This window comes from Hippoglossus stenolepis, chromosome 12 (assembly GCF_022539355.2).
Source record: "Hippoglossus stenolepis isolate QCI-W04-F060 chromosome 12, HSTE1.2, whole genome shotgun sequence".
In the NCBI taxonomy this organism is placed as follows: domain Eukaryota; kingdom Metazoa; phylum Chordata; class Actinopteri; order Pleuronectiformes; family Pleuronectidae; genus Hippoglossus; species Hippoglossus stenolepis.
Window position 1 is genome coordinate 11,608,512 of NC_061494.1, and position 27,813 is coordinate 11,636,324.

Here is a 27,813-nt window from a genome sequence, read left to right on the forward strand (position 1 = left end):
CTACATTGAAAGCCTGGGGGGAATGTAGGCGAGATAATCCAGTGACACACAACCCATCAAATCTTTTACAGCACTGAGCAGTGGAGAGTGACAACAGCTTGTGAGGGACGGCGTGTTGAGATCATCTACTGTTTTCTAAGTACTGCACTGTTCTACCAAAAGGGTCTTGGAGATATTATCGACCTATTAATTCCACCAATGTCTGTGTATGTCTGTCTGTGGAATGCATATCTCATACCTGCCCAGTTTGGTGTGATTTGGATGCATGGTACCTTTTTAATAATAATGACATTTGAATAAACAGAGTAGCAGTCATTGGGGGCAGGGCAGTGTGTCTTCAGTCTGTAGACTAGGTTGGACATGTCCTCAGATACAGTCCACAGTGGTCAGTAACTGGCAGCCTGCGGCGTCCTGCCAGATCATTATGATGATCTCATTATTTTTATTTCACCACATCACACTGAAACAGACGTTTGCAGCTATCGCGGGTCCAATATTTATAGTATCACTTCCTCTGTAGCAATTTATCTTCAAAATAAAAGCAGAAAGTTTGTTTTGCTGCTGCAATGCTTTACATCGAGCTGAATTACCAAGCTTTTATTTTGGGGTCTGAAGATTGTCAGTTGCTCTGAAATATATGAACAAAATAACAGCAGTTTAGTAAATCTTTAAAAGTGATATATAAGCCACACATGTGAAAAGTAACGAAGCATATTGAGCTTCTTTTTATTCAAAAACATTGACTATAAAATCTTCATTGCAGACAAACCAGGTAGGATGACCTCAAAGATTTTTAACTTCACTCTGCACCACAGACTGTTAATAAAAAGCTCTGCACACAAACAATAAGAAGTGACGGTATATTGTAGAACTGTTTGAGTAATGACGAGAATGATTCTGAAGTAGCTCCGGAGCGTCACCACAGGCCGTGCAAACAGGCTGCTTCAGAACGGGCACTGCACTATTTATTATTAACTAGCTATGTGGGGTTATTATGTCCTCATACATGGTGGCTTCGAGTTATATTTCTAGTCTTCAGCAATTTTCATTTCCAGCCTTAGGTAAATTAATTGGAATGTAAATAAAGACAAATTATCGCAACGAGAGCTGTTTTATGTTTTCCTCAAGCTGCTGATTTGAGGAGAAGTTTCCATTACTTAATGTTAATAATCTTAATGTACTCTAATATGGCAATCAAGGTGCGTGGTTGTCCGTCAACAATAAATTACTAAAAACTAAAAATCTTGTATCTTGGAATAACAGTAATTTTAACCTTATAATAAACTGTAATAAAAATTGTAATTGGTATTTATGATCCAGGTTTAGTATGTAATGAGTTTTAATAAAAGTTGCCTATCCTTGTCTAAACCTGTAAAGGGCACAATTAAAGAAAAGGGTTTGCCAAAGGGGGATGTTCCAAACTCATTTAGATGTCAGGGGGACCTTCAGCACTGGCAGATACAATAGTGCGCTGAGTAATACGAGCATACAGAAGAAAGATGGATCTCCCAAGAAGTGAAATCTTACAATAATTGGGCGAGATATCTCTGCTCTCCATTTCAACCAGGGGGCCAATCTTTGGGTGGCATTTCATTATAGCGACAGGAATTGTCACCATAATGAATTCATCAATGTTGCTAAGATAAATGGCCCAACAAGAAATAGATAGGGCCATCTTCTCTGGTCTGATGTAGGAAATTGTCTTTCATCGTCTTATTAGGAGAGGGGACAGCTGTTTGGACGCCGAGACCACATGAACATCTTTTTCCATTTAGCGTATTTTGAAATATTAATGGCAACACGACTTGACCTATTCTGGCAACACGACCCAGTGCAATGATAGAGTTGGCGCGCTCAGACAGATGCGACCTTCGACCTCAATGTGGTCCCCATATGTTTATATGATAAACAACACAACTTGGAGGGAACTTATTTTTCCTTTCCGTGTTTCCACCGTCTGTGAGTTATTATTGTGAAGCAATCTCATGTTGCTGAGAACATTTCTCTTATCGAGTGGCAGCCAACTGTTGCAGGGGTCTGTTTTTTTATGAGAAAAGGAAACGCTCAGAAGGGAAGGAAATGTACGCAGACTTTTTATCAGAAAAATGCGACAAATGAGCTCACCCACTCTAAATAGTTGCTTTTCTTACAGAAATCGAATTGGAATGTTAAAAAAAAAGGGTTTTCTTCCCAGGAGTCGGATAAGAAGATTCGCACCACTCTAGATTCGGGTTTAGCACAAAGACTGGAAACTAGAGGAGAACCAGCGAGGTTGACTCTGTCCAAAATTTCTATATCATCAGTGTCGTATTGATCTCCCCGTCTTACTCTCAGCAAGAATGGGAATTTGTGTATTTCCCCCCAATTGTCAAAGTATTCCTTCAACAATCTGGAGGAATTGGGCTTGTTTCTGCAAACTGTATCAATCCTGTGTGGGCTACCGTGATAAAGATTTTTTTAAAGTCTAGTTTACTTATAACAAAGACGGCTGGAGACTCATTTCAATGACATTATTTCACTGTGTAGCAGATTTAATAACAAGCCTCTGCCCATGCTGAAACAAAGAAGGATGGAGTCGCTGTATCTGAAAAGTTGATTGTCACATTGCACAATATCCTAAAAAAGGACTAATTCACTGTTTCTCTGTGCAAATACAAGTTCCACTGAATCTACACAGTTTTACACTTTGCCACAGTCAGATTTAAGTTTTCAAGTCCAGGGCGAGTTACGAGGGGTTTTACCGTGGCAGGAAAAGGGATGCTCAGAACAAAAATCTATTTTTGTGTCTGTGCACGGGGTTGACTCGCATTCAAGTAGAACTATATGAAAGTGAAGGACAGAGTTATGAATTATGTAGGAGTAAAAGAAATCCTGCTGACAACAAAAAAACAGACTCCTCAAGCATAGCTATACTGCAGCAGCAGCCGCTTCACACTGGCCCCACAAACTCCTCGGGAGCAAAAGTACGCAGACAAAACTAGTGCTCTTATTTTTATCTTATAAATTTTACATAGTGTGAATGTAGAGCATCTACGACAACGTTCAAAATGTTCCTGCCGTTCTCTCTGCTGTGCAGATTTTACAAACAGAGGTGGATTTGAATTCAGCTATGATGCTCCTCCAAGCCTCTTTACGATTATGAAAGCGTCTGATTGATTGCGATCGGTTTGCATGTGTTGCAGGTGGCAGCCATGACAACTCGTATTTAGGGGCTGAGCTTGTTTTGTTGTCAGCTGTGTGCTGATCTAACGCAGTTCTCCAGGATGCTGCAGTCGTCTCGGTAATTACATTGTCATTTCCTGCACGTGTTAGCGTGCTGCTTAACCTCTGCAGCGCGCTGTGCGTCTAATCTGTTTGGAGACAATGACTCTGAATTGGAAAGGTGTCTCTGTCTATACTGTACATGCACACACAGCTATCGTGATCTCATGCACGCCAAGACCCAGCTTTGAATCATTTGTTTTCCCTCCATCACATTACTGTTTAGGGACAAAGATACTCGCTTGTTATCGTTAATTGTTCTCCCAGTGGTATTCAGTGCAGCCAATTATAATGTCTTGTGAGAGACATTTATATTTGCAAAAGGTCACATTGTTCCAATTCTTGCACATATTTATCAACCAGTCACAGATACAGTCCTCGAAATAATTAGTCAGTGGGTAAAGCTCCGCGCTCACAATCTGAGGTAGGATTAAACATTTGAGCATTAATATCAAAACATATCATCATTATAAAGTAAAAAATCATGGAATAAATAAGCGTCTAATTTAAGCCATTTTAATGATGGAGATTGTTATCTAATTATTAAAGGGGACATAGCATGCCCATTTTACCACAAGTTGATATGGTTCCTTGGGGTCTTAATGAAATGTCTGTAACATACTTTGGTCAAAATACCACAAGGATCATATAAAACAGCACCCTTTTTACCCTGTATAAAACAGCCCTCCACAGAGCGACCTGTTTTGACTGCCTGTTCCTTTAAATGCTAATGAGCCAGCTCCCCCCTCCCCCCTCTCCCCCCACGATTTTAAACGATATAAATTACATATTTTATATGATATAAATTATCAAATATGCATCCCATACTTTGTATTCCCCTTGTTGTCCTGGAGTTTTAATTTTCCCAATCACATAATTAAATGTCCCCCTCTGCCCATCCACTACAAGCACACAAGCAGACAGACAGAGAGAGAAAGAGAGGTGGGGGGGGGGGGCTATGAAGACCATCATTTACCCACAGCTGGCAGTGTGGAAGACCGCTGCGAGGCAGCGCAGCGCAAGCCTGCGCAGCCGCCTGGCTGTTCACACGGACGAGCATTTCTCCGCGCTGGTCAGCCCCATAGACTGTACATATAAGGTCAGCCCGCGATTCTGCTTTCTCCGCTTGTTGTTGTACCCGTTGAATGTCGGGGTTCGGGGGTTACAGTAGCGCTGAACACTGCGGAAGTCCTCCACACTGTTGGCTGTGTGGCGCTGACACAAATTCCAGCTCACGCACGGGAGAGCGAGCGGTCGCTCCCGAGCAGCTGCTGCAGCCTCCCAGTCCCAACGATCCAGACAAATGCCACATGTGAGTGAATCGCGGCTGACCAGCGGAGAAATGCTCGTCCCGTGTGAACAGCCCGGCTGCGTGCTTGGGAACGGCGCTGCGCTGCCTCCGTGTAAACCCGAAGTAACGAAGTGTGGGGACGGGACGGACGGGGGTGGGCCAAGACCATGTAGGGAGACTTCCAGTTCCTTGTTACGACACAATACCCAGGAAGCGCAATCGAGTCGCTCAAGCATGACGTTTCTGACTTAGAGGAACTATAACAAAACGCGCGAGTGTTTTTTCCCCAGAGTTTTTGGGTTGGTAGACATGCCAGATACCCACATTAACCTGTAGAAGCACTAACAAAGTGGAATTTGCATGCTATGTCCCCTTTAACCAAACACACTTTGCCTGCCTGCTTGAACCAGTCTGGGGTGTTTACTGAGAGTAAGTGTAGTAACAGGGGCAGGTCAACAACCTAACATAGCTAATCACAGTACATCTTGATTTTATGGTTCAACACCTTTTATTAGAGCGCTTGTTAAATAAAATTACTGTGTCTGGCCCTCTCCGTGTCCCCTGCCCTCTCTGTCTGCGCCATGCAATCACATATAACTATTATTTAAAGTGAGCAACGCATAAGGCAACCGTGGTTAAATGTTTTGTTTTTCAGAGTTTCTTTTGCAGTGCTGTTACTTTTTGTGTTTACTTTGTGTCTTTAGCTGGACACATCTTTGGAAAGGGAAATACCAGGGTAAAGGGAAAGTTTTGGTCAAAGACTCTAGGTTAGATAAAGATGGACGACATGTCTCCACTTACTCCCACTGTCCACAAATGAAGCCAAAATATCCCTCATACAAACACTGCCATCTTGAGCCGAAGACATCATTAGGAGCCTGCATAGTAGTGAATGGGGGGTGAATGCCGAAACACCCGCCCATCCAATTGCGAGTCAGTCTTAGACGTCATTCATGATGTTTGGCCCTGTTTTATGGCAAATACCAAGATCAACAGATGAACATACATCAGTGTGATTAAAAAACACCTTCAATGCCAGATATTGGTGAGAATCCTTTTTTTACCTACTTTGACTTTTTAGTTTGGGTCATGTCCTATCCACTAACATGGAGGAGGCAGAATTTGTTACATAAAGCCACAAGGGGGCAATAAAAACACTTTGGCTTAAGCAGTCATGGTGGCCCATCCTTATATACAGTTTGTGATTTTGACGGGGGATAACAAACAAGCAAAGACTTCTATGTATTTTTCCCATAATTGCAATGCTAATATTCCCTTATAAAAGAATAAAATGGATGATGATATAATCTGTTCACCGTCTGAGTAAAGCACGTTAGCATGCTAACATTTGATCATCAGCATACAACACAAAATACTGTGGCTAGAGGCTCATGAGAATGATTTTGCATTTATTCTTTCAAATTATTTTTAAATTAATAAAAACTTTGGGTTATTTATATATTTAATATCATAAATTACAAAGTGGCAGACAGGAAACCAGGGAGGTCCATAGTCAGGATCCAAGCATGAACCCTGCAGTTATGTGTCATGCACTATGACAGTTCAGCCACCAGAGCACTTAAGGATAAATTACATTTTTGACCTGATTATGGAAATAGATGTAAATTCAGGGGATCACCAGAGTTAATTTATTCATTCATTAGAGGGAACGAACCAACAAACCACAAGTGTATAAATCAAAGGGTTTATCATCTAGGAACCAGCAATCTCTCAGAATTTGGTGCCTAATAATGTTGGTGATGTAAAGATCCTTGAGAGGATTAAAGTAAAAACTCTGGTGGCACTGGATGAAATATAAGAGTAATGTCAGGGATTGGGATTCATCCTCTGCGCTCCATAGATATCTGTACAAAATATTTTGCCAATCCCATGTGGCTATTAAGGCAAAAAACTAAAACGGAAAACTTCATAGTGGTGCTGCAGGTAAAGTCAGGGGATCACCATTCAGATAGTGATATTTGTGATATTTCATGCTAGGTCAAATTGATGACCCGGTCGCACACACAGACATTCCTGGAGCCATGCCGCTAGTGTCGCTAAAGCTGTTAGCAAGTATGTGACAAACATACATTTGGCAGCAGAACACAAAGAAAGTATTCCTGTACCAAGAGCTACACTACATCACCAATCTGTCAAAGGGTTTTGTTATGAAGCAGCAGCAGCTGTACCCTACATCCAGAGACGGGCTGTATTTCCACTTCAGTTTACTCAGTGTATGTACTCGGCTACGGTGAAGAGAAGGTGAGATGAAGCTCTTGATTCCTCATGTTCACGCGTCATTTAATTAACACTTCATTTAGCATCTCTGGACTTCTTCCAATCTTAAGCCATTAACTCAGTTTAGTAAGTGATCGGTTCATTGAATCCAGTTCTGTTAATGGTACTGTAAATTAGCGTAATGCAGCTGTTTTGGGGCAGAGGGGTTTCACATCAGCTGGACTACATTCATACAAAGGCATCAGTCACAAGAGTAAGAACAGTTATTCTGCTGCTCCTGATAGGCAGGCAAAGCTGTTTCTACATTAGATGCTTGGGTTTTTTGTTGCTGTCGTGTTGGGTTTAGTAGCCGGATGGCCTGAGGCGGGGGCCCAGGCTCAGTGTCTATTTGTTGTCCACTCTGTGTGGCAAAGACAGAAGCCCAATGGGAGCAGTTCAAACTGGCAGCATGGGATAGGAGGGTATTTTCTGCAGAGCGAGTGGGAGTAGGCAGTCTGTGCATTTCATAAGATGGTGGCTGTGTCTGAGTGCTCATTCTGTCATCGGCGTGGAGGGTTCAAATGCTTTCAAAACGCACCCTCATGGTTGAATCACTGTGATCTGACAGGAGCGAAACAGCCATTAGAACTTGGCCCTGACAAAACGGAGACGAGCTTCCTCTTTGCAATAAGTAATGTGCTCCGGTGTAGTGCATTTAGCTAAATAAGCAACATTATTAAAGGTGATGTCAATAACATTTTCACTATAATCAATCATCTTAATCATGGTGCCAATTTTACAGCCAGCAGCCTTTCTCTTGCACACAGCTTGACCTTTAAAAGCTTAAATGTAAGGGAGCGGTTTGATTGGATGTAAAGGTTGGGTACCAGGTTGCAAAGGCTACCTGCATCTCAACCTTTGAAAGCTGGTACAGGCTTAGTTGAGTGCACGTTTCCTAAAGCTAGCATCTACTGAGGAGGACCCCCGCCTCGCCAATCTGTCTCGTAACCAATAAAGATAATATTAAGACGCAATTCCATGAACCTTTCCCCACCTTGTGACTTCCAGATAACACTTGAACTTCCCTCACTAAAGGGGCTATAATTCAGGGTCAGACTTTAACAGCACTGTTGTTGGTACACCATAACGATTGCTAACATTATTGCCAGGGGAAAAAAAGTGCAGAGAATGTGATGGTTCAGGGGAGCATTTCTCAGCTTTCAGGGGCGCTATAAATTACTTTACACGAAAACTGTGTATCCCATTGAGAACTTATCTCTGACAGTACCTCCCCGACCTCCCACTCCACCTGCCGGAGTCCAGCCAAGACAGATTGTGCATAAAGTTAAACCTGAGTAGTCCGAGAGGGGTACTTGGGATGCACGTCAAGGCGCCGGCATTGTTGCTGCATCCGTAATTGACAAAGCCAGCTCACCAGTGTGTTTGCAAGTCTTCTGTTGGAGCGATGCCAGCTCACTGCAACACATGATTGTGCTCGCTCAATTGCTCCCAGTCCATTCATACCTAATTTAAAGCAATTGTCGATTGATCCGCAGCTTTTTTTCGAGAAGTGTTTTTTCGAGAGGGATTAAATGCACAATCGCAGGACTTGCATTGAAAAGAATATTTTTCAAATCAAAGGGTACATAAGAAGAACGTTCACTGAAGATAATTACTAAACAGAACAAGTTATATTAAACCTAAATTTTTGATGCTCCATCAATTTGGTCTTTTATTATTCAAGCGCCCTTTCATTATATTTGATCTGTTGTGAGTTAATTTGCTTTGATAACAATTATTATGTCTAGAATTCATATGTAATTATTTGAAAAAAGAAAAAAATTCTGCAGATAGCATGCAAAATGAATTATTAAATAAATAATAATGCTGCCACAGGGTATTTGTCTATCTGTGATGTGTTTTGACACTTTGGTTTTGGTTTGAGACAGAGCATGATGATTATTATTCAGCCTCTGATTTACGAGGTTGTCAGGAAACTCTGCCCGCAGCTTGTGGAATGTTACTGTACATGATATCATTATTGCTGCAATCTGCAATTTAGTGGGAATAAAGTGGCTGAATTAATTTTGCATGCATGTGTTACATGTTTCTGGTGGTGTGCTGGGGAGCAATCCGTGCCCTGGCAGTCTTTATACAGTAGCTCTGTAAAGAGAAGTGTCATATTTGTAGATATATAATACAAATATTTATACATTGATGCACAAATAAGGCATTTGTAATATAAAACTGAAATAATTTGTCCTCCCCAATGAAAGATTTTTGACTGTATTCCAGTCAGCTCTAATGCCATACATTTATATTTCATAACAATTGATTCTAATTATAATTCCTTTGTATCCAACATAGATGCATGTATGATATTCTGGCATCATATAAAACAAAATGTGATTTTAATCATTTACTGTATAAATACCCATCCATTAATCCGCCAGACAGTGTTTTGCCAAGGGAACAGCCTAAAAGTAACGGCAAGAGAATACATATGATGGTAAACAAAACTGTGTAGGGTGGAGAACACAATCTGTTGAAAACATGATTTTATTGCAGTTAATGAAAACACAAGCGCATCCGGAACACAGCCAGATTCAGAAAGTAACCTTCAACACGGGCGACATGGACAAAGGATCCTGAGTAACGCTCTTGCTTTTCCTGTACAAATAATTGCGTCTGTTTGGATTTGCATGCAAGGCACACCTTCCCGACGTTCACAATGCCAGGTCTGCGCACATCAAAGCGTAAAGTCCTTGGAAAACCACGAGGATGGAGGTGTCTGTGGGCCTCGCTGGTGAGGCATGTCAGGCTGCTTTGCTAAGTATAGCGAGGCAGAGGGAAAGGAGTGATTATGCAATGAGCGGGCTAAATCTCCCCCTCCGAGCACAGATGCAGAGAATGTGGCTGTCTGTGCAAATAAGGTCTGATGGGTAAATGGGTCAAAATGACGGCATTTCAAAAAACATTACAATGTCATAATGTGTTCTATCCCCACAGCTCTGGACTGGTTACTGAGTGGGGTATGATATTGACATTGAGATGCATGGCTCTTGATTAACAGTATTAAGCCCCAAGGGCATACAAACTAGTTGAACCATGTTATTGATATTACTATTGATAGCATTATGCATATTGTGCTGCATATGGAAATCACAACACGCATTGAATAATTCACTTTTCAGATGCACAGTTGGCTCGTGCCTTTGATGATGTACGTCTTCTGGGAATTGCACTACCTTGCACATTATAGTAGAAATTACCGGCCGTACAGGAGAAGGGTATACATTTATTTTCTTTTATCATGCTTGCCTTGGATGCTCATTGGTTATATAAAGACAGAAATATGCCATGCACAGTGATGTATAGAATACCCACAACACCCCCAGTGCTGCACAAGGTTAAGACGAATTAGAAAGAGCATTTAACACTCATTATGCATACAAATAAAGATATATCATCATAATCCCTGAACCACTGGCCTTTAATTTCATGCAATATTTTGCCAGGATATTCAAAGTAAGCAAACCGTTCTTTTGCCGCACAGACAGCAGCTTCATCTGAACAACATATTGTATGAAGTGCCAGGGGAAATATAACAAATAACCTGCAGTGCTCAGTATAGAAACAGGATATTACATCTAAGGCACAAAGTCTGCTGACTAAGGGAACCTCCAAGGTGGACGGCCTCTCATGCCGCACAAAGGCACAATTGATCCAGTCCAAGCACCTGGTTGAATAACCAAAGGCTAGAAACCAGATACAGCCGGGGACTATGCAGTGCATCTCAGATACAGTTTTTCACAAGGTTATTTCTGTGAATGAACAACGTATACAAAATACGAAATCCTAGTTACTGTACAGCTAAATTACAAGTAGGGTCATGTGGACAGATTTATAGCATACTTGTACTCACAGTGTGTCCTTTAAACATGTTCATAAGCAATAAGTTAAAGAGGGTCTCGCTTCTCCAGGGTCCTAAGGAGAACATTAGGACCAGTAGGTAATTTATAGAGGGATTTACCATCCCCTTTAAACCAAAATGATCCCAAATAAACCTCTGATAACTTGTCAATGCCGCCATCCCCCCTGCATCCCACCCCCTCCTATCTGTACTACTGTCAAAGCTACGCCCCCAAATCACATGAACACAAACTGCCTGACAACTGCCAGGAGACGACTTTTCTGTGACTCGCTCGCTAACTTCAAGCCAATCGTCTTTTCATCAGGTCGGTCGTGTTTTATTAAGGGCCACAGACACCGGCCTTTTTTTTTTTTTTTTGTCAGATGACTTTCTTTATTGATTGCTATCAGGATGTGAAGAGGATTTCAAAAAATATATATATAAAGTGTTTCAGAGACAATTTACCGATCCTACCTATGATATGAAGCTAAAGCCAACAGCCGAGTCTAGCTCTGTAATAAAAACGTAATAAAAGTTACACCTCAAGATTACTGATTAACAAACAGCAGCCTTTGGAGTCAAGTATGAAAACAATGACTTTCCTTTCTAAATATCAGTAAATGTTTGACCCCTCTCTCCCTCTCTCTTTCTCTCTGTCCCTCTTTAATTGTGAACACATTTTGGGAACGGGTTATTTCCCGACCCAACAGTAGAGTGAGATTGCTGCACAGAAAATCAAAGCAGCTGTCATGATAGCATCACTGTAAAATTTTAGTGCCATGCTTGCCCGTCAAAAAGAAAAACCATGCTTACGGACTCCAAGAGCGCCGACCTCTCAGGTGTCATCGGGTTCAAAGATATGCTCTGTCCAACTTGATTCATGTACCGGCCACTCTGAGTCATGGCTACTCCCTATCCAATTACCATCCCATAATATATCAAGGGAATTACAGCCAGACTGAGCGAAGTCTCACAAGCGACTTGAAGACACCTGTGGGTAATGGACAGTGGTGGCGTTTGGTTCGGATCACACCACAGATGTAATGATTCAGTTGGAGGGAGGCCAGGTCGACTGATATCTAGGTCAAAAGGAGGATGTGCTTGATCCTTCTCCCCCGATCCTACGGCTACAACTTGGCTTCAATTATTGTTTTTTTTCTGTCTCTCTCTCTTTTAATAGAAAGGCAGGAAAGAAAATCTATTTCATCAGAGAGAGAGAGAGAGAGAGAGAGAGAGATCATCAACTCAAGGCTATCTGAAAGCTCTACACTAATGGGTTACGTGAATTAATATTCATGAGGGAATCTGAACATGAATTGGTATATTAGATGTGCAGGTCAGGATAAATGTGTCAGGGATAATTGCTTATGGGTGGCATTAAATATATATAACACTTCAAAGGTGGACTTCATTTAGTTTTGTTCAATACATCTGAGGAGAGATGTTATGGACAAGTTCAGTGCACAAAGTGGGATTTCTGTGCAGGTCTGCGTTTCAAGACAAAAGCAGCTAACATTGCAGATAATGATTTTTCATGTACCATGGTTGTATTTTCCGTATTCCGAGTTTGACAACAACTCGGGGGTGAAATGCTGAAGATTTTAATTGGTAACCGTTGGCTCTCTTGAAGCAAAGGTTTCATCAACTGTATAAAAACATTAATTGTTCTATTTGCGTTTTAAATCACTGACAGAACCCAACAATTCTTCAAACACCAATCTGAAAACCCTCTCAATCTAATGTTTACAATCCATACAGCCCAAGGGCCTTTTCACACTTCAAAGTCTCGACCAAGGTCTAAATCAATGTTGACGTCTTTGTTAATATTGTTTACATTTCATTTGGTTTTACATTGTAATATAGGGAGCGCACTCAAGAATCTATATCACAAGCGTACATCCTGTCGTCATCGCCTGCATGAGCCTCTGCCTATGCTTGACATTGATTGTTTTAAAGTGGTTTGGGTATTGATTTTTCTGTTTGATTGGAGAAAATGAATGAAGTGGTTAATTTCGTTGCCGCGGTTCATTTCGTTGCCGCAGTTAATTTTGTTGCCACTGTAATATCATTGTTATACGTACCAGTATCACCAACCTCCAGCGCAGTTTTCAACACTAGTTTGAATGCGCGAAATGAACATCTGTGTCGTTCAAGCATTCTATCGTCGGAGGCGAAGACTGCAAGCATTCGAGCAAGCAATCTACTACTATTGTATAATGCTGTCTCAACTTCCTGCAATCAGTCCGAAAGTCCGAACTATAAGTGTTTTCACACTGCAACTGAACCATGGTTCAGCTTTTTCCGGACTGAGATCATGTCTTTTGGTTTGGACTATGATCCGAGCATGAGAGACACCTTTCACCCAAAGGTCTGGACCAAACAAAGGGTGTGAAGTGTCGTTTTCATATAATCATCAACCAATAACATGGCAACAGAGTCTCACTACGTTTCCCCGTTTCTCACCTTGAGTGGACTCTTATGACCGACCTCAAGTGCGTAAGCTGCGTAAGCACATGCTCTTCCTCCCAAATCTCCAGCCCCATTCAAGTTCTCTTCAGATGGCCGTGAAATGGTCAGTTGTGCATACCTGAACGACTCCACAGCTGAATAAATATCTTCAGAGCATCACGTACAGCAAAATATTACTCATTAAAGTTGAAAAAACAATGTTGGCATGACCAACATCAAGAAAAAAAGGGGGGAAAAATGCATCCTATGATAACAATGTGCAGGTTATGAATGACTACACATTTTGTGGTATTTTGGCAGGCAAATCAATTCCGGGCTTGCTTGTATGAGTTAGAGTGCAATGCAGAGGGAAATGTGTCAGAGCAAGGGAGGCAGGGGGAACTGCCCCTAAAGCAACAGAGGATAAAGCTACTGTTCCAATGTAAATTCAGTCCCAGAGCAGGTTCAGGGTTATGGGTGACTGCTGGCATGTCTCTTTTTGTTGCATTGAATTTCATTACAGAAATGTTTTAGCTGCAAAGCTAAAGCTGCTGCCAACATGGGGAAAAAAGAAGCCAAAATAAAATTGTTTTGCTCAGATTTGTCATTGGAATTAAAAGTAGAAGAAGCTCATAAGCAATAGTAAGGTATATATTTAATTATTTTGTACAATTATAAACCAGAAAATTACGTAAAAAAAAGAAGATTTATTTTAATTGCAAAATGAGAAGCTAAAGGTGTATCTAGATAACTTGAGTTCACAATGGATGGCAGTGGAGCAATGGGCTTATTTTCCATCCCGCATTCATGATAAATTACACTCCAGCCACTGCTCATCTTTTTATTATTTATATTGTTTTTATTTCCTTTTACTCATAGGCTTCCTCCTGCAGTGTACTCTCATTCCTGGGTAGGTCTTGTCAGATAAGACAGTGTGTCAAGGAAACTAGGGTACAGTATCTTCTCTGTGTGTGTGTGTCATGAAGCTTGGATCCAAACGACTGGGTGGATGAAGCCGTGGAGAGACTTTGAGGATGCTGCCAACCAACACACCAGTATAGACAGGTAGTGACATTTTTACTTCACTGATTTCCTCAGCATGGACGGAGGCTTTCATGTGAGTGCAGAGCTCAGTAACTCATACGTCTAGTGCTTTCTGTGATGATTTTTTATTTTTGCCAGCTTTGAGGATTTCACATAGCTCTCTTAGGACACAACAAAGTTTGATACTTCTAATATGATGCCTCTGACGCCGTGGCTTCCCTTAAACTAGCGTAAAATCAGCCGGCTCGCTGAATAAAGTTTGTGAAAACAAGTTTTTGCTGAAGTGGTGAAGAACATTACATATCTTAGTCTATTTACAGTCAGAGCAGTGGAGTATCTAACTATATCTCCCCCTATCCTATTGTGGAACTTAAGATAACCCAGTTTTTTTCTTTTTAAAAACAGCTCTAGACTCAAAGCTGCTTTACGGGTACACTTCTGGTCTCAAACACATAAAAAAAACAACTCGGAGGAAACATTTCATTCTCCCTGAGTGCAGCTGTGAGCTTGACAATATTGTGCGTCGCTGTAAATATTCGTTATTCGGTATAAAGAAATATGTTGAATGTAAACGCTGAGTGGATTAAATAAGCCCTGGTGTGTCTCTGCTGTAATGCAGAACGATGGCAGCAGCAGGATTTTGATAATGTTGTCATGGCAACGGGCTGTTAAAAATAAGATGGTTTGAGCTCTTCCTGGTGGAAATGTACTTCGATGATGTGCCCCCAAAAAAATTGCAAGAGTTAAGATGTGGAGGAAATGTTGCTTTTAAAGATGAAATGCTCGATGCTGTTCATCTGCAGCTTGTCTGACAGACTGATTCTGTAGAACTGTGCAGAATCCAGATTTGTGTAAATGCTGTAAACTTCCCCACACTGTGCAGACCACGATATTTGCTCTGTATTCCCAGTGCTCACTAGCAAGTTTTGCTGGCTCTTAGTAGATTGACTTCAGAGCATTGATTCTATTGTCACCTTCTCCAGGCTCCTGTGGCGGAGCTGTGGTTAGTCAGAAACATCATTTGTTATAGTGTTTCAACGGCTTGATTTCCCTCCGTCAGATGAAAACCTTTAAAATCAAACAGAAGGCAGACAAATGCTTTTTTACAGACTTCAGTTGAAGGCCTTAATTACACGGCAGAAATGTGGTGTTCATATTTAATGTTGGCTGACAAAAGGAGGTTTGGCATCAGTGCTAAGAAGGTGCTTTATTTCTTTGTTGTTATACATACTGTACCTTCCATAGCTTGGAGCCTCTGGTGTATTAAGTCTTGAGTCTATCATATTGCTGTATTGTCTGCATTGGCCTGTCTAAATGTAACACGACATCAAGAAACAATTTAAAAGAAGCAAGGACTGACAGCACTAGAGATACAAATAATGGGCCCCAAGATATTTTCACTGTAGAATGGGGCTGGGCAATGAAACAATAACAATAATCCTCACAATAACCCTAACACTAGTTAAATGTCTTTAAGCTGCATGAAAGATGCAATATTCCTTGTTGAATATTGTATTAATTTAAACACACTCAACTAAGACATACCTCAAACTGTAACCAGTGATTATGTGACCGGAGAAACCCTTTCTCCATGGAGATATGTTTTGTCCCTTAATTCACTCGTCTCATAAACATTCCAGCATCCGGAGCACCTGAAATGGCACTAATATGTGACACAGCAGGTACCGTTGAAACAGAATATCATTGCTTAAGGCAAGGTGACAGGGATAATAATCTGCCATCCTTTATGTTTAATATTTAAATCCCGGGGGTAAAGAAAGAGAGATGGCAGTGTCCTTGTTTCGAGCGCCCTCCCTACTCTATCAACTCAGCCCAGAGTAATCAGTCAAGCAGCACAGCACAATCTGTGATCACTTTCATGTTTCCAAATACAACTGTGATGGATTACCATTAAAGGGATGTGGAAAATCTGAAATGTGCAAAGATTATTATACACGGGCGACAATTCTGACGCAATTGCCGTTTATTATGGATATCATCCAGTTATATAGGATGCAGTGCACAGAGGTCTTGTCCTATTTACAAACCCAAGTGACGCTCAAGGCAACCTTTCCCATCTCTGTGATTATATGTGTTTGCTGTGTTGCCATTAGGATTTTTGAACTGTGTAAACATAAACCCATTCCCCCCCTATTTGCAACAATTACTCATTTTCTACATGTTTCCGTCCCCCAAACCTGATGGGAATATGCTCTTTGTAGGTCAGTTTGGGGGGAACTGCAGGATAATATATTGCAGAAGCATTAAATGGGTGTACGCCACATGCAGTACAGCAGCGTTTACCCCAGAGCACTGCTGCACGCAGCAGAATGAGTGCAGCAACGTCTAAATGTTATTCTTTACTTCTCTCAGGAAAATCTTATGGAATATATAATAATATATTTAGTCGCTTTAAACATTTAAGTTGCTTTTTTTGACAATTAAGACATGGCATTTGGCCTCTGAATCAGTAATTAATTCATGGGTGTTTTCCTGTGACATTTTAGCAATGCCTGGCTGTATTCATTATTTTCACTTTTCCGGCCCTGTTTTCATATTTGACATTCAGAGTTGGAAGTTCTGAAAATGTCGACAGCCAGTGTATGTTTCTCCAGTCCCACCGCTTGTTAGAGTTAACGGCTGAAAACATCTCCAGAGAAAATATCGTCTGACGCATGTAAATAAATTGAAAAACATTTTCAGCCACTTGCATAACAAACATAGGAATACATGTGAGACCCCCAGATTGTCAGATTTATGTTCTTTACACTCCAGCGCTTTTGTTGTAGACTGCACACTGAACATACACCGTGCACCAGTGTTCATAGTTCTGCCGGCAAGATCCTGTGCAACAATCTAATTATATCTACTGTATATTCAACAGGGATGTGAGGATTTCTCAGCGGGCTCCGTGCAGCTGACTGTGTGTGCATAAGAGTGCGCTTGATTAACAAGTCGCTGAGTCAGCACACACTGTAGTGAAGCGTTTCAGGCCTGCACACTCCCCAACCCACAGCGAGGCGTAAGAAAGTACCAGAAATGACTGCTTATCAATTTTTGTCGGCTGTCGTTCGATGCAATTAAAATGTCATGAGTTAATAGTTTCCAACACTTTAAGTCAATTTGAGTGAAATAAATTCCACCGCAGTCCTTCGGTTGTTTAGCACCGCATGCACACATTTTCTGGCTTTACGATAAAACCTATTTTCTCGGTGTAGATGACAAAATATTAGAATATTGTCAGCGTATGTGTCACTAATTGTTCTTTAATTTCTTCTTCCATTAGATTTTTAAAGAGAGCGGTAATGCAGAGTGACTAATGCAGTCACACTGTGCTCATGGCTTTATTATTTTTTCACATCTTTCACATTTACACACTTCATTGGCTTCATATTCAAGGTAAACTGGAGATTGACCTCTTTAGTGAGGCTTTCCATGAAATTTCACTTATTCTATATATCTATCTCGCAATTTAATATCTTAGACTGTTTAACATAATCATCCTTTTATACTTTTTTATTTATCCAATTATTAACTTACTTTTTTATTTAATACCCACAATTTTATACAGGTTTTACTCCTCTTTAAGTTTATTTTTATTTTATCTTTATTTTTCCACTTCTTGTTTAATATTTTACATCTTTTTTTATTATACATTTATATATTTATTTATGAGAATTGCTATAGCATTACCTCAGTTCCAGTTAGTACTGTCTTGCGTTGTGCCTGGATGGAGTTGGGTTGCATTGCTTTTTATTGCTTACCTTTACTGCATTGTTTGTATGAAAAGGGCATTTATCGTTATATATATTCTATATTTGTTATATTCATTTGGGAGTGCTGATAGAAAGAGTGGGGATCAGAGGTAAAACAAACTCCTCACATAAGACCTCAAAGTGTACTACAAAGTATACCGGCCGTGGCCTTGGTACCGCGCAGGAGAGATATGGAATGATGGGGATAGTTTGCAGCGCTATATAGATAAATGCTTGCTTTTCTCCGATATATATTCTCATAAAAAGCGCAGAAGGTCAATATTTCTACATCTAATGAAGATACCTAAAGCTGCAGGAAATATGGCCGACGCTACAAGCAAAAGGGCAGCTCGTTAATCTAGTCACAGTGGGGAAGCAAACCAAATTCGAGAGCTTAAATGTCTTTCACCGGGATAAGCATGGGAGATAGAATATGTCAAGTCTTAAGGTCAGGCAGGTGCTTCATTCTGATGTATTTTGATAAGCAGTCATCTTAAAATTGATCCAGAAATTACTTGAAACCGACTACGGGCAGGACCTTTATTTGCGGAGCTTCTTGTCGACAGGGAGCTTATTGTGGGAAGACTCAGTATATAGAGCATAAACCACGGAGGAAAGTTGACTGGTAAAAAAATGAAATATGTTGTGAATCCTACTGTGAACAAAGAATAAAATAAAAAAGAAGTAAGGTGTAACAGAAGCCAGTGACCTTTAGAAAAACATCTGTCATCTCGCTGTGTGTTTCTCAACTGGTGAGGCTTAAAAGTGGGTCAGGGAATCATGTCAGTGATTCAGACATGAGCCCATAAAAATCCATTTTGTTGTGGTGAATGAGATGGGAAAATGTTTAAAACAGAATTCAGGTGGGTTTCTAAACCCTGATTATTTGGGATTATTAATAAAACAAATTCGACTAATTATGTGTGCTTATGTGTTGTTGTTTTTCTTTTTTTTTATTATTAAAAATGCAAAATCTCTTGTAATTGCCCTTTTTCCACTTCACATTTCCAGTTGCCTTCTCTACAGCTGTTTCGTCTTCATGGATGATGTCAGTGAACCCTTGATGCGACTGCAAATTAAGATGGAAGATGTTCCCCTGACCGACTCTGTCAGGGACACTGGTAGCGTTCCTGAACGGACGGTGGTAGCGGTCCATCACCAGGCTTATGAATGCACCATCGTCAGGTTGGCTCACCAGCCGGCCGGAGAGAATCTGGTCTGCGAATGTAAATGTCCAACCATCTCCTCTCCCTCTGCAACTGCTGCCGGATTGCTTTGGAGCAAGGCACTTGACCCCTTACTTACACTGTGTCTCTGTAACCGCTGGTGCAGCCTGCAGGACTGATGGCAGTGGAGCTCCCTGGTGTGAATGAAGCTGTACAGTGGGTCACTGCAAAAACAATAACACACAAGGAGTAAAAACATTGTCGTGTGTGTGCGTGTGTGTGTGTGTGTGTGTGTGTGTGTGTGTGTGTGTGTGTGTGTGTGTGTGTGTGTGTGTGTGTGTGTGTGTGTAAAGAGGATGTTAAAAAAGAAATCAACTGTGAATTGGTGCCAAACTTGGTTCAGAGGGCAATTATAAAGTATAAGTTCAAAATCTTTGGAAATATGCCTTTCAGCTTTCTTGCCAATATTTGCACAGTCATTTTTGTTTGATTTTCCCAAAGATTATACAAGTGAGATAGAGCGTGTCAAGTGAGCTTCACAAAGTGTCAGTAGGCAGATTTGGTTACTTTTGAACAGACTTGCTCTTTTCCTCTCTGTCTCCAAATCTTTATCATGCCAAACCTACGCAAACCATCTGCTGACTGTGGTTTCACCATCCAGACCTAGATTGTATATTTAGAGGAACAACCAGTCTCCGCTTCCTCCCACTATCCAGAGATGAAGCCAAAATATCGCAGATACGAGCCATCCTGCGAACTTGAAGCCAGAGTCTGCTCGGTAGCGATCAAGGGATGTAGCCACAGTAGCAGGTCCCGCCGATGCACAAGCTCGACCAATCACGATTCGGTGCCAGCTGTCTATCATTATGTTTGGCTTAGTGTTTTTATAGCATCAAATTACAAACAAACAAAACACACTTTAACATACTGTATGTCAGTGTGATGACAACAACCTTAAAAGACAAATCATCTTTATGAAAAATAATTTGACCCGTACTTTGACTTTTTAAAGGGATAGTTCACCGAAAAAAGAAAATGATCTCATGATCTGCCCCCCACTGTGCCGATGGAGGGTTGGGTGAAGTGTCTGAGTCCACATAACACTTCTGGAGTTTCGGGGGTAAACAATGTTGCAGCCAAATACAATACGTTTGAAGTAACTGGGCACCACTTCTTCAAAAGTTAAAAAACAACAGAAAAAAGACATTAAATGCCTCCATACTGCTCCTGTGGTGTCATCCAAGTGCTTATTCTGCCATGCACCCCGCGCTTACCCTCGGGCAAGAGTTTGTGTGCGATGTTTCGGGTGTGTGCGTGTGACCTTGAACGTGGTTCCAGAGGAAAATAACAGCGGATATTGAGGCTAAAAACACAATGTAAATGGCGCTGTTCAGAGTGGAATTTGAATTTTGGGGCTTACAGACACTTGGTGGCATGTTATGTTTTTATTCTGTAGTTTTTTTTTACATTTGAAGAATCGATCCCCACTTACTTCAATTGTATTGGATTCGGCTGCAACGCTGTTTACCCGTGAAAACTTTAGTTTAGAGGACTCAAACACTTCATCCACCCCTCCATCGGCGTAGTGGTGAGTAGTACCCATGTCCCATACATGAAAATGGAGGAGGAGGGATTAATGACTTATACTGCAGTCAGCCACCAGGTGGGGATTGAGGCACCTTGACTTCACTTTAGGGGAGCAGTCAAGACGCCCATCTTCACATCCAGCCCTGGTTCAGACATGTGCGCCACATTAATCCCCTCATCTAATGTTCATCAATAAATCAAATGAAGGCAGCTTCTGAGCATGTTGAACTTTCCTTTAATCCAGTGCAGGGCTCAAGTTTCAAAATGCCTGCATCGGTGATCAAAGTGTAAGTCATTGAAACGGCTCATGCATGACAAAGTGTTATGTTCAGCAAGGTCAGGCAGGGTCAAAGGGGCCGTGTTTTCTTACGTAACACAAAGTATTACAGTAATGTACATGTATTTCATAGGCAATGCATCAAATAGCTTCCATTCACTGCACAAATTGTTTTGGAGTCTTACTTTTAAATCATTTATTTTTGTTCTCCCAAATCAGGATCTGCTATGGTCCAATTATGGTGATTAGACAGTCCAGTCAATTTAGTTTTTAATTCTCTTCAGCCCACAGGTAGCCTCCATAAAATCATTTTCATTTACTGAGAGAGAGCTCTCGTTGTTTACACGGGATAATGACTCTGCTGGGCTAATGAATATTTAGTTAAGGCTAATTAAATAATCAATCAGGCAGGCACTATCCCCGCCCTGCCCTGCCCCACAGGGTCCTCTCCTCTGCGGGCGGGCACGCCTCCAGCCCCCTGATCACGCTTCCTTAGCATCACGTCTCCTCCCGTGTGTGCGCGCGCACACGGCTCAGCTGTCACACTCCCCGGGCAGCGTGAGGGACGCATCTCCACTCCAAACGCGCCATTACGCGTCGCGGTGCCAGAGCGGATCACCTATACAGCTTTATGGTGAGCATGCACCCGACCCGCACACACGCACGACGTGGGCTCGTCCTGACACTGCGCAGTTGTAGCCGCGCTTTGCGCAGCAGATGGGCCATGTGTGCGCCCTCACTAGTCAGATTACGCGTCCATTTAGTAAATCCGGGGCCTTGTGCGGTGTGGGGGGGCAGAAGACGGCTGAATGTAGCGCTAAGCTGCTGGTTAATGCAGAGTGAGAGAGAGAGGTGTTCAGTCCACTGTGTGTCTGTCACTGAGGTTCACCCTCACTCAGGCCCACAGCAGGTGGACTCCTGCACTGTCGCTGAACCTGCTCACACCTTTTTAGAGGCTGAAAGAACAGACGTTTCACACCCACATTAAGTACAGCAGGCTTGAAATATAGCATACAATCACCAACGAGTCACAATACAGACACACAGGAAGATGGTATGGAAGATATAAGGGCCTGACTGGCCTCATTAAGCACCCAGCATCTACACACATGAAATGACATCAACTGGAATGGAAGTCAATACTCCCCTTCTCCGAGGCCCAACAGACCCCTTCAATTCAACCCAATGTCACACACTCCTTATGTCTGATGTGTTTTTCTTCAAGATCCATGAATTATTCCCTGAGAAAAACTGGAAAATGCCCAAGAGATCTGCACCTTCATTTTATGGATTTAATGGATTTCTTCCCTGTCCCATATACAATATCTTTCCACCAACTCTTGCGGTAACCCGTTTAGTATAGTTTTGCGTAATATTGCTTACGAACCAACAAACAGTCAGGGGTGAAAACAACCTTATCCTGGGCAGAGGAAATCAATTTTTGTACCGATATGTCCATATCTAATTGGGCTCTACAGAGAAACTACGTGCACAAACACATGAAACGCATGAAAAAGAGACTTATTCATGTACATGTAGGTTGACGGATGTACTGTACTGTTCAACACACAAAGCAAATGTCTTCCACAAGGTCACATAGTCCTCGATTCTTTTGTGTTTTCACAGTTTTGAGAATAGAAAGTGTGGCGCTATCGGCTTTAGGTCTGTGGAGATTAAAGCGATCGAAATCTTCATCCAATGATATAGCTAAGAACACCCGTGTCACTTTTTCTATAGAAGTAGAAGTGTTGCTGTAGAGGTGAAAATTGTTCAGAAATGCTCCATCTCTCTGTGTTAGATTCTTCTCAAAGAAACTCTGGGATCTGGATCGAGGTTGGCTCTAAAAACTAATCACTTGTTCCTTGGCTGAGGGCCAAACCCTCCACCAAATGTAATTGAAATCTGATAACAGTTTTTTTTTTTTTTTTAGATATCCTCTGAAATAACAGACGAACAGACACATGGGACTGGAAATTTAACCTCCTTGGCAGAGGTAATCAGCGGAGACTGTTTTCTGTTTTACTCCACGACATGAACAAATGCCTGTGATGTACAATATCCCTTATAGGTGCGACATTTCCCATACTTTTGCGTCTGGTATATGGGGGGTGGATTTTATGTCTTTCAACAATACAGCCATGTTGAAATATTTTTGGGGTATAATCATGATTATGTACCTCAATACTCACGTCAAATTATCTGATTCAGAAGTTAAGTGCCTCTTGTTGATTTGCTTTTTGCTCAGTCTCACTTTGTTTAACTGCGAAAAGAACTTCTTGACAAACAAAGGACTGATTCTTTTCAGAATAAGGGCACTAGAGCTTTTTGAGGAGGTGTTTTTGCCTGATTGAAGTGAGCTGGACTCTGTTTTAATTCATCCGTCCACCTGCCTACACGGGGAGAAAATCATAAAGCAATTTTCTGGTCGGCTGCTGGATCGTGGTTATGTGACCACGCCGCCTCTGAGGCCTGCTATGTTTCCTTTATGCAGGCTGAAAGAATACAGTGTATATACCCCAATTCCCCTAAGCACTGCAGAAGTGCTCCAAACACAGACTTGCCTTATTGAGCTTCTCCTCCACAGCACCAAATACACAGGAAACTCTATAGACTCTTTCTACATGGAGGCCAGTGACTGATGAAGGTATTTCTTCAAACTCAAACTGAGAAACTCCTCGTGGAGAAGTCACGCTGGTGAAGCTGTGCCGCTGCCGGCTCTGGCCCAACTCGACCCGTCCTCACACTTTCCAAGAGGTGTAATGGTCTCGGAGACGTCGTGCAGTTGCAATCTCTTTTAAAATGTTCCTTGGGGTTATAGAGGACAAAGACACAGAAAAAAAGTACTGGGTTATAGGCACGTTAACTGTACTACTCTGGATATAATATAATAATAATTATAATATAATTCAGAGGGATGTGATTTTCCTTTTCGTGATTTTCCAGTTCATTAATGTTCACATTTCGAGGAAAAACAATCCTGAAATTTTGAGGAAAAATTGGTTTTGCCGTCGGCATCAATTACGGCATTTAGAGAAGGCAAATTGATGCGGGGGCTGGCTTTCAGGGGCTGTGCCGATCCCGGATGCTCATCAGTGTTATAACTGATTAGTGACGATCCAGATAGCCACCCAGGGAGCACAAACGATCTGCCTGACAGCGGCTGTGGCCGGCAGCCGGCTGGTGTTTGGCTAATCAGTCCTCCAGTGGCTCCGCGGTGACATCAATGGCTCGGTGCAGTTTCAGTGGCGCCCTGCTGGTGATAGAACAATGTAAAATGAACAGAGTTTTATGGATTTGAAGTTACGCCGCAGGACGTCGGAGTTATTATGTTTCACTCCTTCAAATTGCGATGACGTTTCTGAGGCAGTAGCACACACTTGTGCAGCTGAAGTGGTTTGGGCTTTTAGTGTTATGTGTGTTTAGAAACATGGTGATGATGCCATTTAACCTCTTTCTGCTCTAACCTGCTCAGAAATGGAGTTTTATCAGTGAGTGGACAGAGAAATGAGTTCTGTGCCGGTTGATTTATAGCTTCTGAGTTTTACAATGAGACTTGGCGAAGTAACTTCAAAAGAGATTATTATTCTTCACAGAGAAAGGACAAGACTTAGAGGGAATTGGTGTGCTGTGTCAAATGATACTCTCGCTCTAAAATCGCACCAAACTATTAAGAAAAATGAGCGAGGACTCTAATGTCGGTCATTAGGCCCGATTTACAACACTGCTCAAAGTGGTGGCAAAGTGCTAGACTCAGAGTGACGCACTTGTCATTTTCTTGTCCAGCGCCCATGTTGTTGAACGGTAAATGCACTCGTAAGCGCTCACGGACGTGTGAGCTGTTATCAGGTGCATACTGTTATCTCGAGGCTGTGGAAAGCGTTTGCTCTTTCGATCCACTGCAACCTGGTCTGAAGTCGGTGCCGCAGCATCGCACTGTTATTTTAAAAGGCGCATTATCAAGATGCACCCACAGAGGCGGGAGCACAACATGTGCGCACTCCGCCTGTTACACACACACACACACAGGTGGTCTGATCATTTGCAAAGTGCGGAGAAGCTCTTACCACCAAATGCGGCCATATAATAGTGATCTGCCAAAGCGCAAGAGCACCTGGCTTTTAAAGGGGATGAGAGATGGCACTCTGATCGGTTTATTGCCTGTTATGCCAGAGACGCATCAATGATTAATTAGAAGACTAAGAGCAACCATTCTAAACCATGTGCCAGCAAAAAGTGGAACCCAAAAGTGGACCCACCCTAAATGCACCATGCGCTTTATGTGCTTAGGTTGTTTGTTTAAATCGAGCCCGAAAAGCTTAATCCACCTCCATGAGTCACCATCTTTACTGAGAACTGGAGAGAAGATTTAGATTTTCGCATTTGATTGAATAATTCTAGCAGCTCCATCGAGGTGAAGAGATTTGTAAAGCCCCTTTTTCTTTTGTTGGTGTTCCTGGAAAATATGAGACGACCCCAAAAAAAAAGCATCAGATTCCATCAGTGTAGGAGGCTTACGATCTGAATCAATATTTTCATTCCACTTTATTTAACATTCAGCAAGACACGACCTTCCAAGAAGTCATCCTGCAGTTTCCAGACAAAAGTTACATTGCAAAAGTAACCAGCCGCTTTCAGTCGCTGCAGCTGTCAGGGTGTGAGAAGTTCTGAATCGAGCAAATCCTAATGAGAAATTACCATACACAAGGAGGCTGGCACTATTCGTCTCAACAATGTTTGCCTCAGAATTACACCTGTGCGTCCTTGTTCCTGCACAAGTGCCATTATACCCTAACTAGCAATTGTGCCTCACTCACTAGCCACCGTCCTCATCACGGTTTGTGTGTCGCGCTGACGGCTTAATGAGCCAAACTTGGCTACTTCCGCGGAGAAAGAGAAAGTGTGATGTCTCTGATTAGACGGCAAGTTAGTGAAATGTTTTCAGATGTGGCCTAGTTTATGTTCGAGCTGTACTCACTGTGCTGTTGTTATGTGGAAAAGCACGTCGAGGGCTTATTTTTAATTTAACGCCTGCCTATAGGGCTGAAAACAATGATTACCCCAGTGCCTTTTATTATTGATTAGCCTGCTGCTGAAAATAGCCCTCACAGATTCCCAGGACACAAATTGTAGTTCAATCTCTTGTTTTGTCACAATAACAGAACTAGAGTGTGAAGATTTGTAGTTGCCTATCACAGAAGACCAAGAGAGCCAACATATATTCACACAGGAGACAATCAACAATTACATTTAGCTTAATAAAAGAAAATTCTTGATTTTGCTGATCTTTTTTTGCGTCGATCAGCTAATTGATTCATCAGCCGAGCGTTTCAGCCACAGTAGTCTATTTCGTGTGGTAACGACGGACAACGTGTGGGCCCATTTGTTTGATGTGATCATTTGTTGTGTCCCCTCTGTGTCTCTCAGTCATCGGTCAACCCCGGATTTACACAGTTTCCTTGATCCATTGGCCTCCTCACACCTGCGTGATGGGCATTCTAAACTGTGGGTTGAGCTGAGCCGCAATGATAGCAGGAGACCAAGGGAGACAAATGGTTGACCCCCCCGCATGCACGACTTTGCTCGTGACCCCGTGGCCCTTATTACTTGAACCGCTTCTCTGTGCCGCCCTCGCAGTTCAATCCCGACGGATCAATACCCTTAAGGTGTCTTAAATAAACAGAGCAAAAGGTTTTCTGGGATATTAAGTCGAGGCCCATACCATAGATCTCCGTAATACTATGAATTAGTATTGAATGTTATTCAGATTAAAGGAAGAACTTGAACTGCAGCACAATTAAGAAGGATGAATGTGATTCGGGGGTTTTAAATTGCGTTAATCATGCAGACTGTGCGGGGTCGAAACAGCCTCTAGATATCTCACATTGGATTGTACTCAAACAAATTAGCAGTTGCGCATTAGAGGTTATTGTGAAAACTTAGTATTAGGATAAAGTGTATTGACTAACATATACAATCCAGGAGGCTTTGCATGCTCACACTGTCGTTGCTGACTTTCTGTGGAAATTGTGATAAAGACAAAGGCAGCGCTGTACTTCCTGCTGCATTTCTTTTTTTTTTCCCTGGCCACGAAATCGAACTGTTACTCAGCTATGCTGCTGCCAGTTTGCTGTCGTATGCATTGTGATATAAGATGGTTTTCTCTTTGCTCCAACTTTTCGAGATACTAGATTGCTGTGCAGTGACCAAGGTCAATTTACGGTTGGTAGATGACTTGAAAATAAGCACGTTGTAATATTATGCCCCTCATAGTGTCTCATTTCTCAACGAGGAGCATTGAGTCATGATCTCCTGCCTAAATTGTATCACTGGCAATGTCAATAAACACTGTTGCTACCCATAACTGCAGAACTTGCTCTGATCGGGTGTTAGTCTTATGAATTTTTAATTGTTGTGGTTTTATTTTTTCATGTATTTTTGCATTGATTTGACTGCTTATAAATGGGCTTTTGGTGCCACGTCAGGCAGTTTTATGGATGTTTTTAACTCCACCGAGGAGGTTTTGTTTTTGCCTCTTTTCCGTTTGTCTGTGAGCAGGAAAACTATGCAAAGGATTTCCATGAAACTTGGTGGGGGGCTGGTACATGGGCAAAGAAACCATTGAATTTTGGCAAGGATCAGGAGTCTTTTTCTTTACTACGCTCTTTTTTTTTTTAAACAATTCTAAGATGTTGCATTTTTTTTGTACGTTTTTACCGATTTCCAAGGCAATAATTCATGGATTTGTCGCGGGGGGAAATCATGCACGTTTAGGTGACTGATATCGAGCGGATTTAGATGTGGTTTCATAGGCTTTTGGCTTTTATCTGCCAAGGCACAGTAATAAATTTGCTGTG

General features: G+C 41.8%; 1 protein-coding gene and 1 long non-coding RNA gene across 2 annotated transcripts in view; both read left to right on the plus strand.

Moving 5' to 3' along the window:
* Positions 1–19,379, plus strand: part of LOC118119357 — a 34,370-nt gene extending 14,991 nt beyond the window's left edge. Inside the window, exon 3 of the long non-coding RNA XR_004698076.2 lies at positions 18,941–19,379. This is a non-coding gene — a long non-coding RNA (uncharacterized LOC118119357). The remainder of the gene's footprint in view (positions 1–18,940) is intronic.
* A 2,136-nt stretch (positions 19,380–21,515) lies between these two features.
* eys (eyes shut homolog) overlaps positions 21,516–27,813 on the plus strand; it is a 167,308-nt gene continuing 161,010 nt past the window's right edge. The window contains exon 1 of the mRNA XM_047342277.1: positions 21,516–21,593. The gene's annotated coding sequence lies outside the window, so the exon portion shown is untranslated. The remainder of the gene's footprint in view (positions 21,594–27,813) is intronic.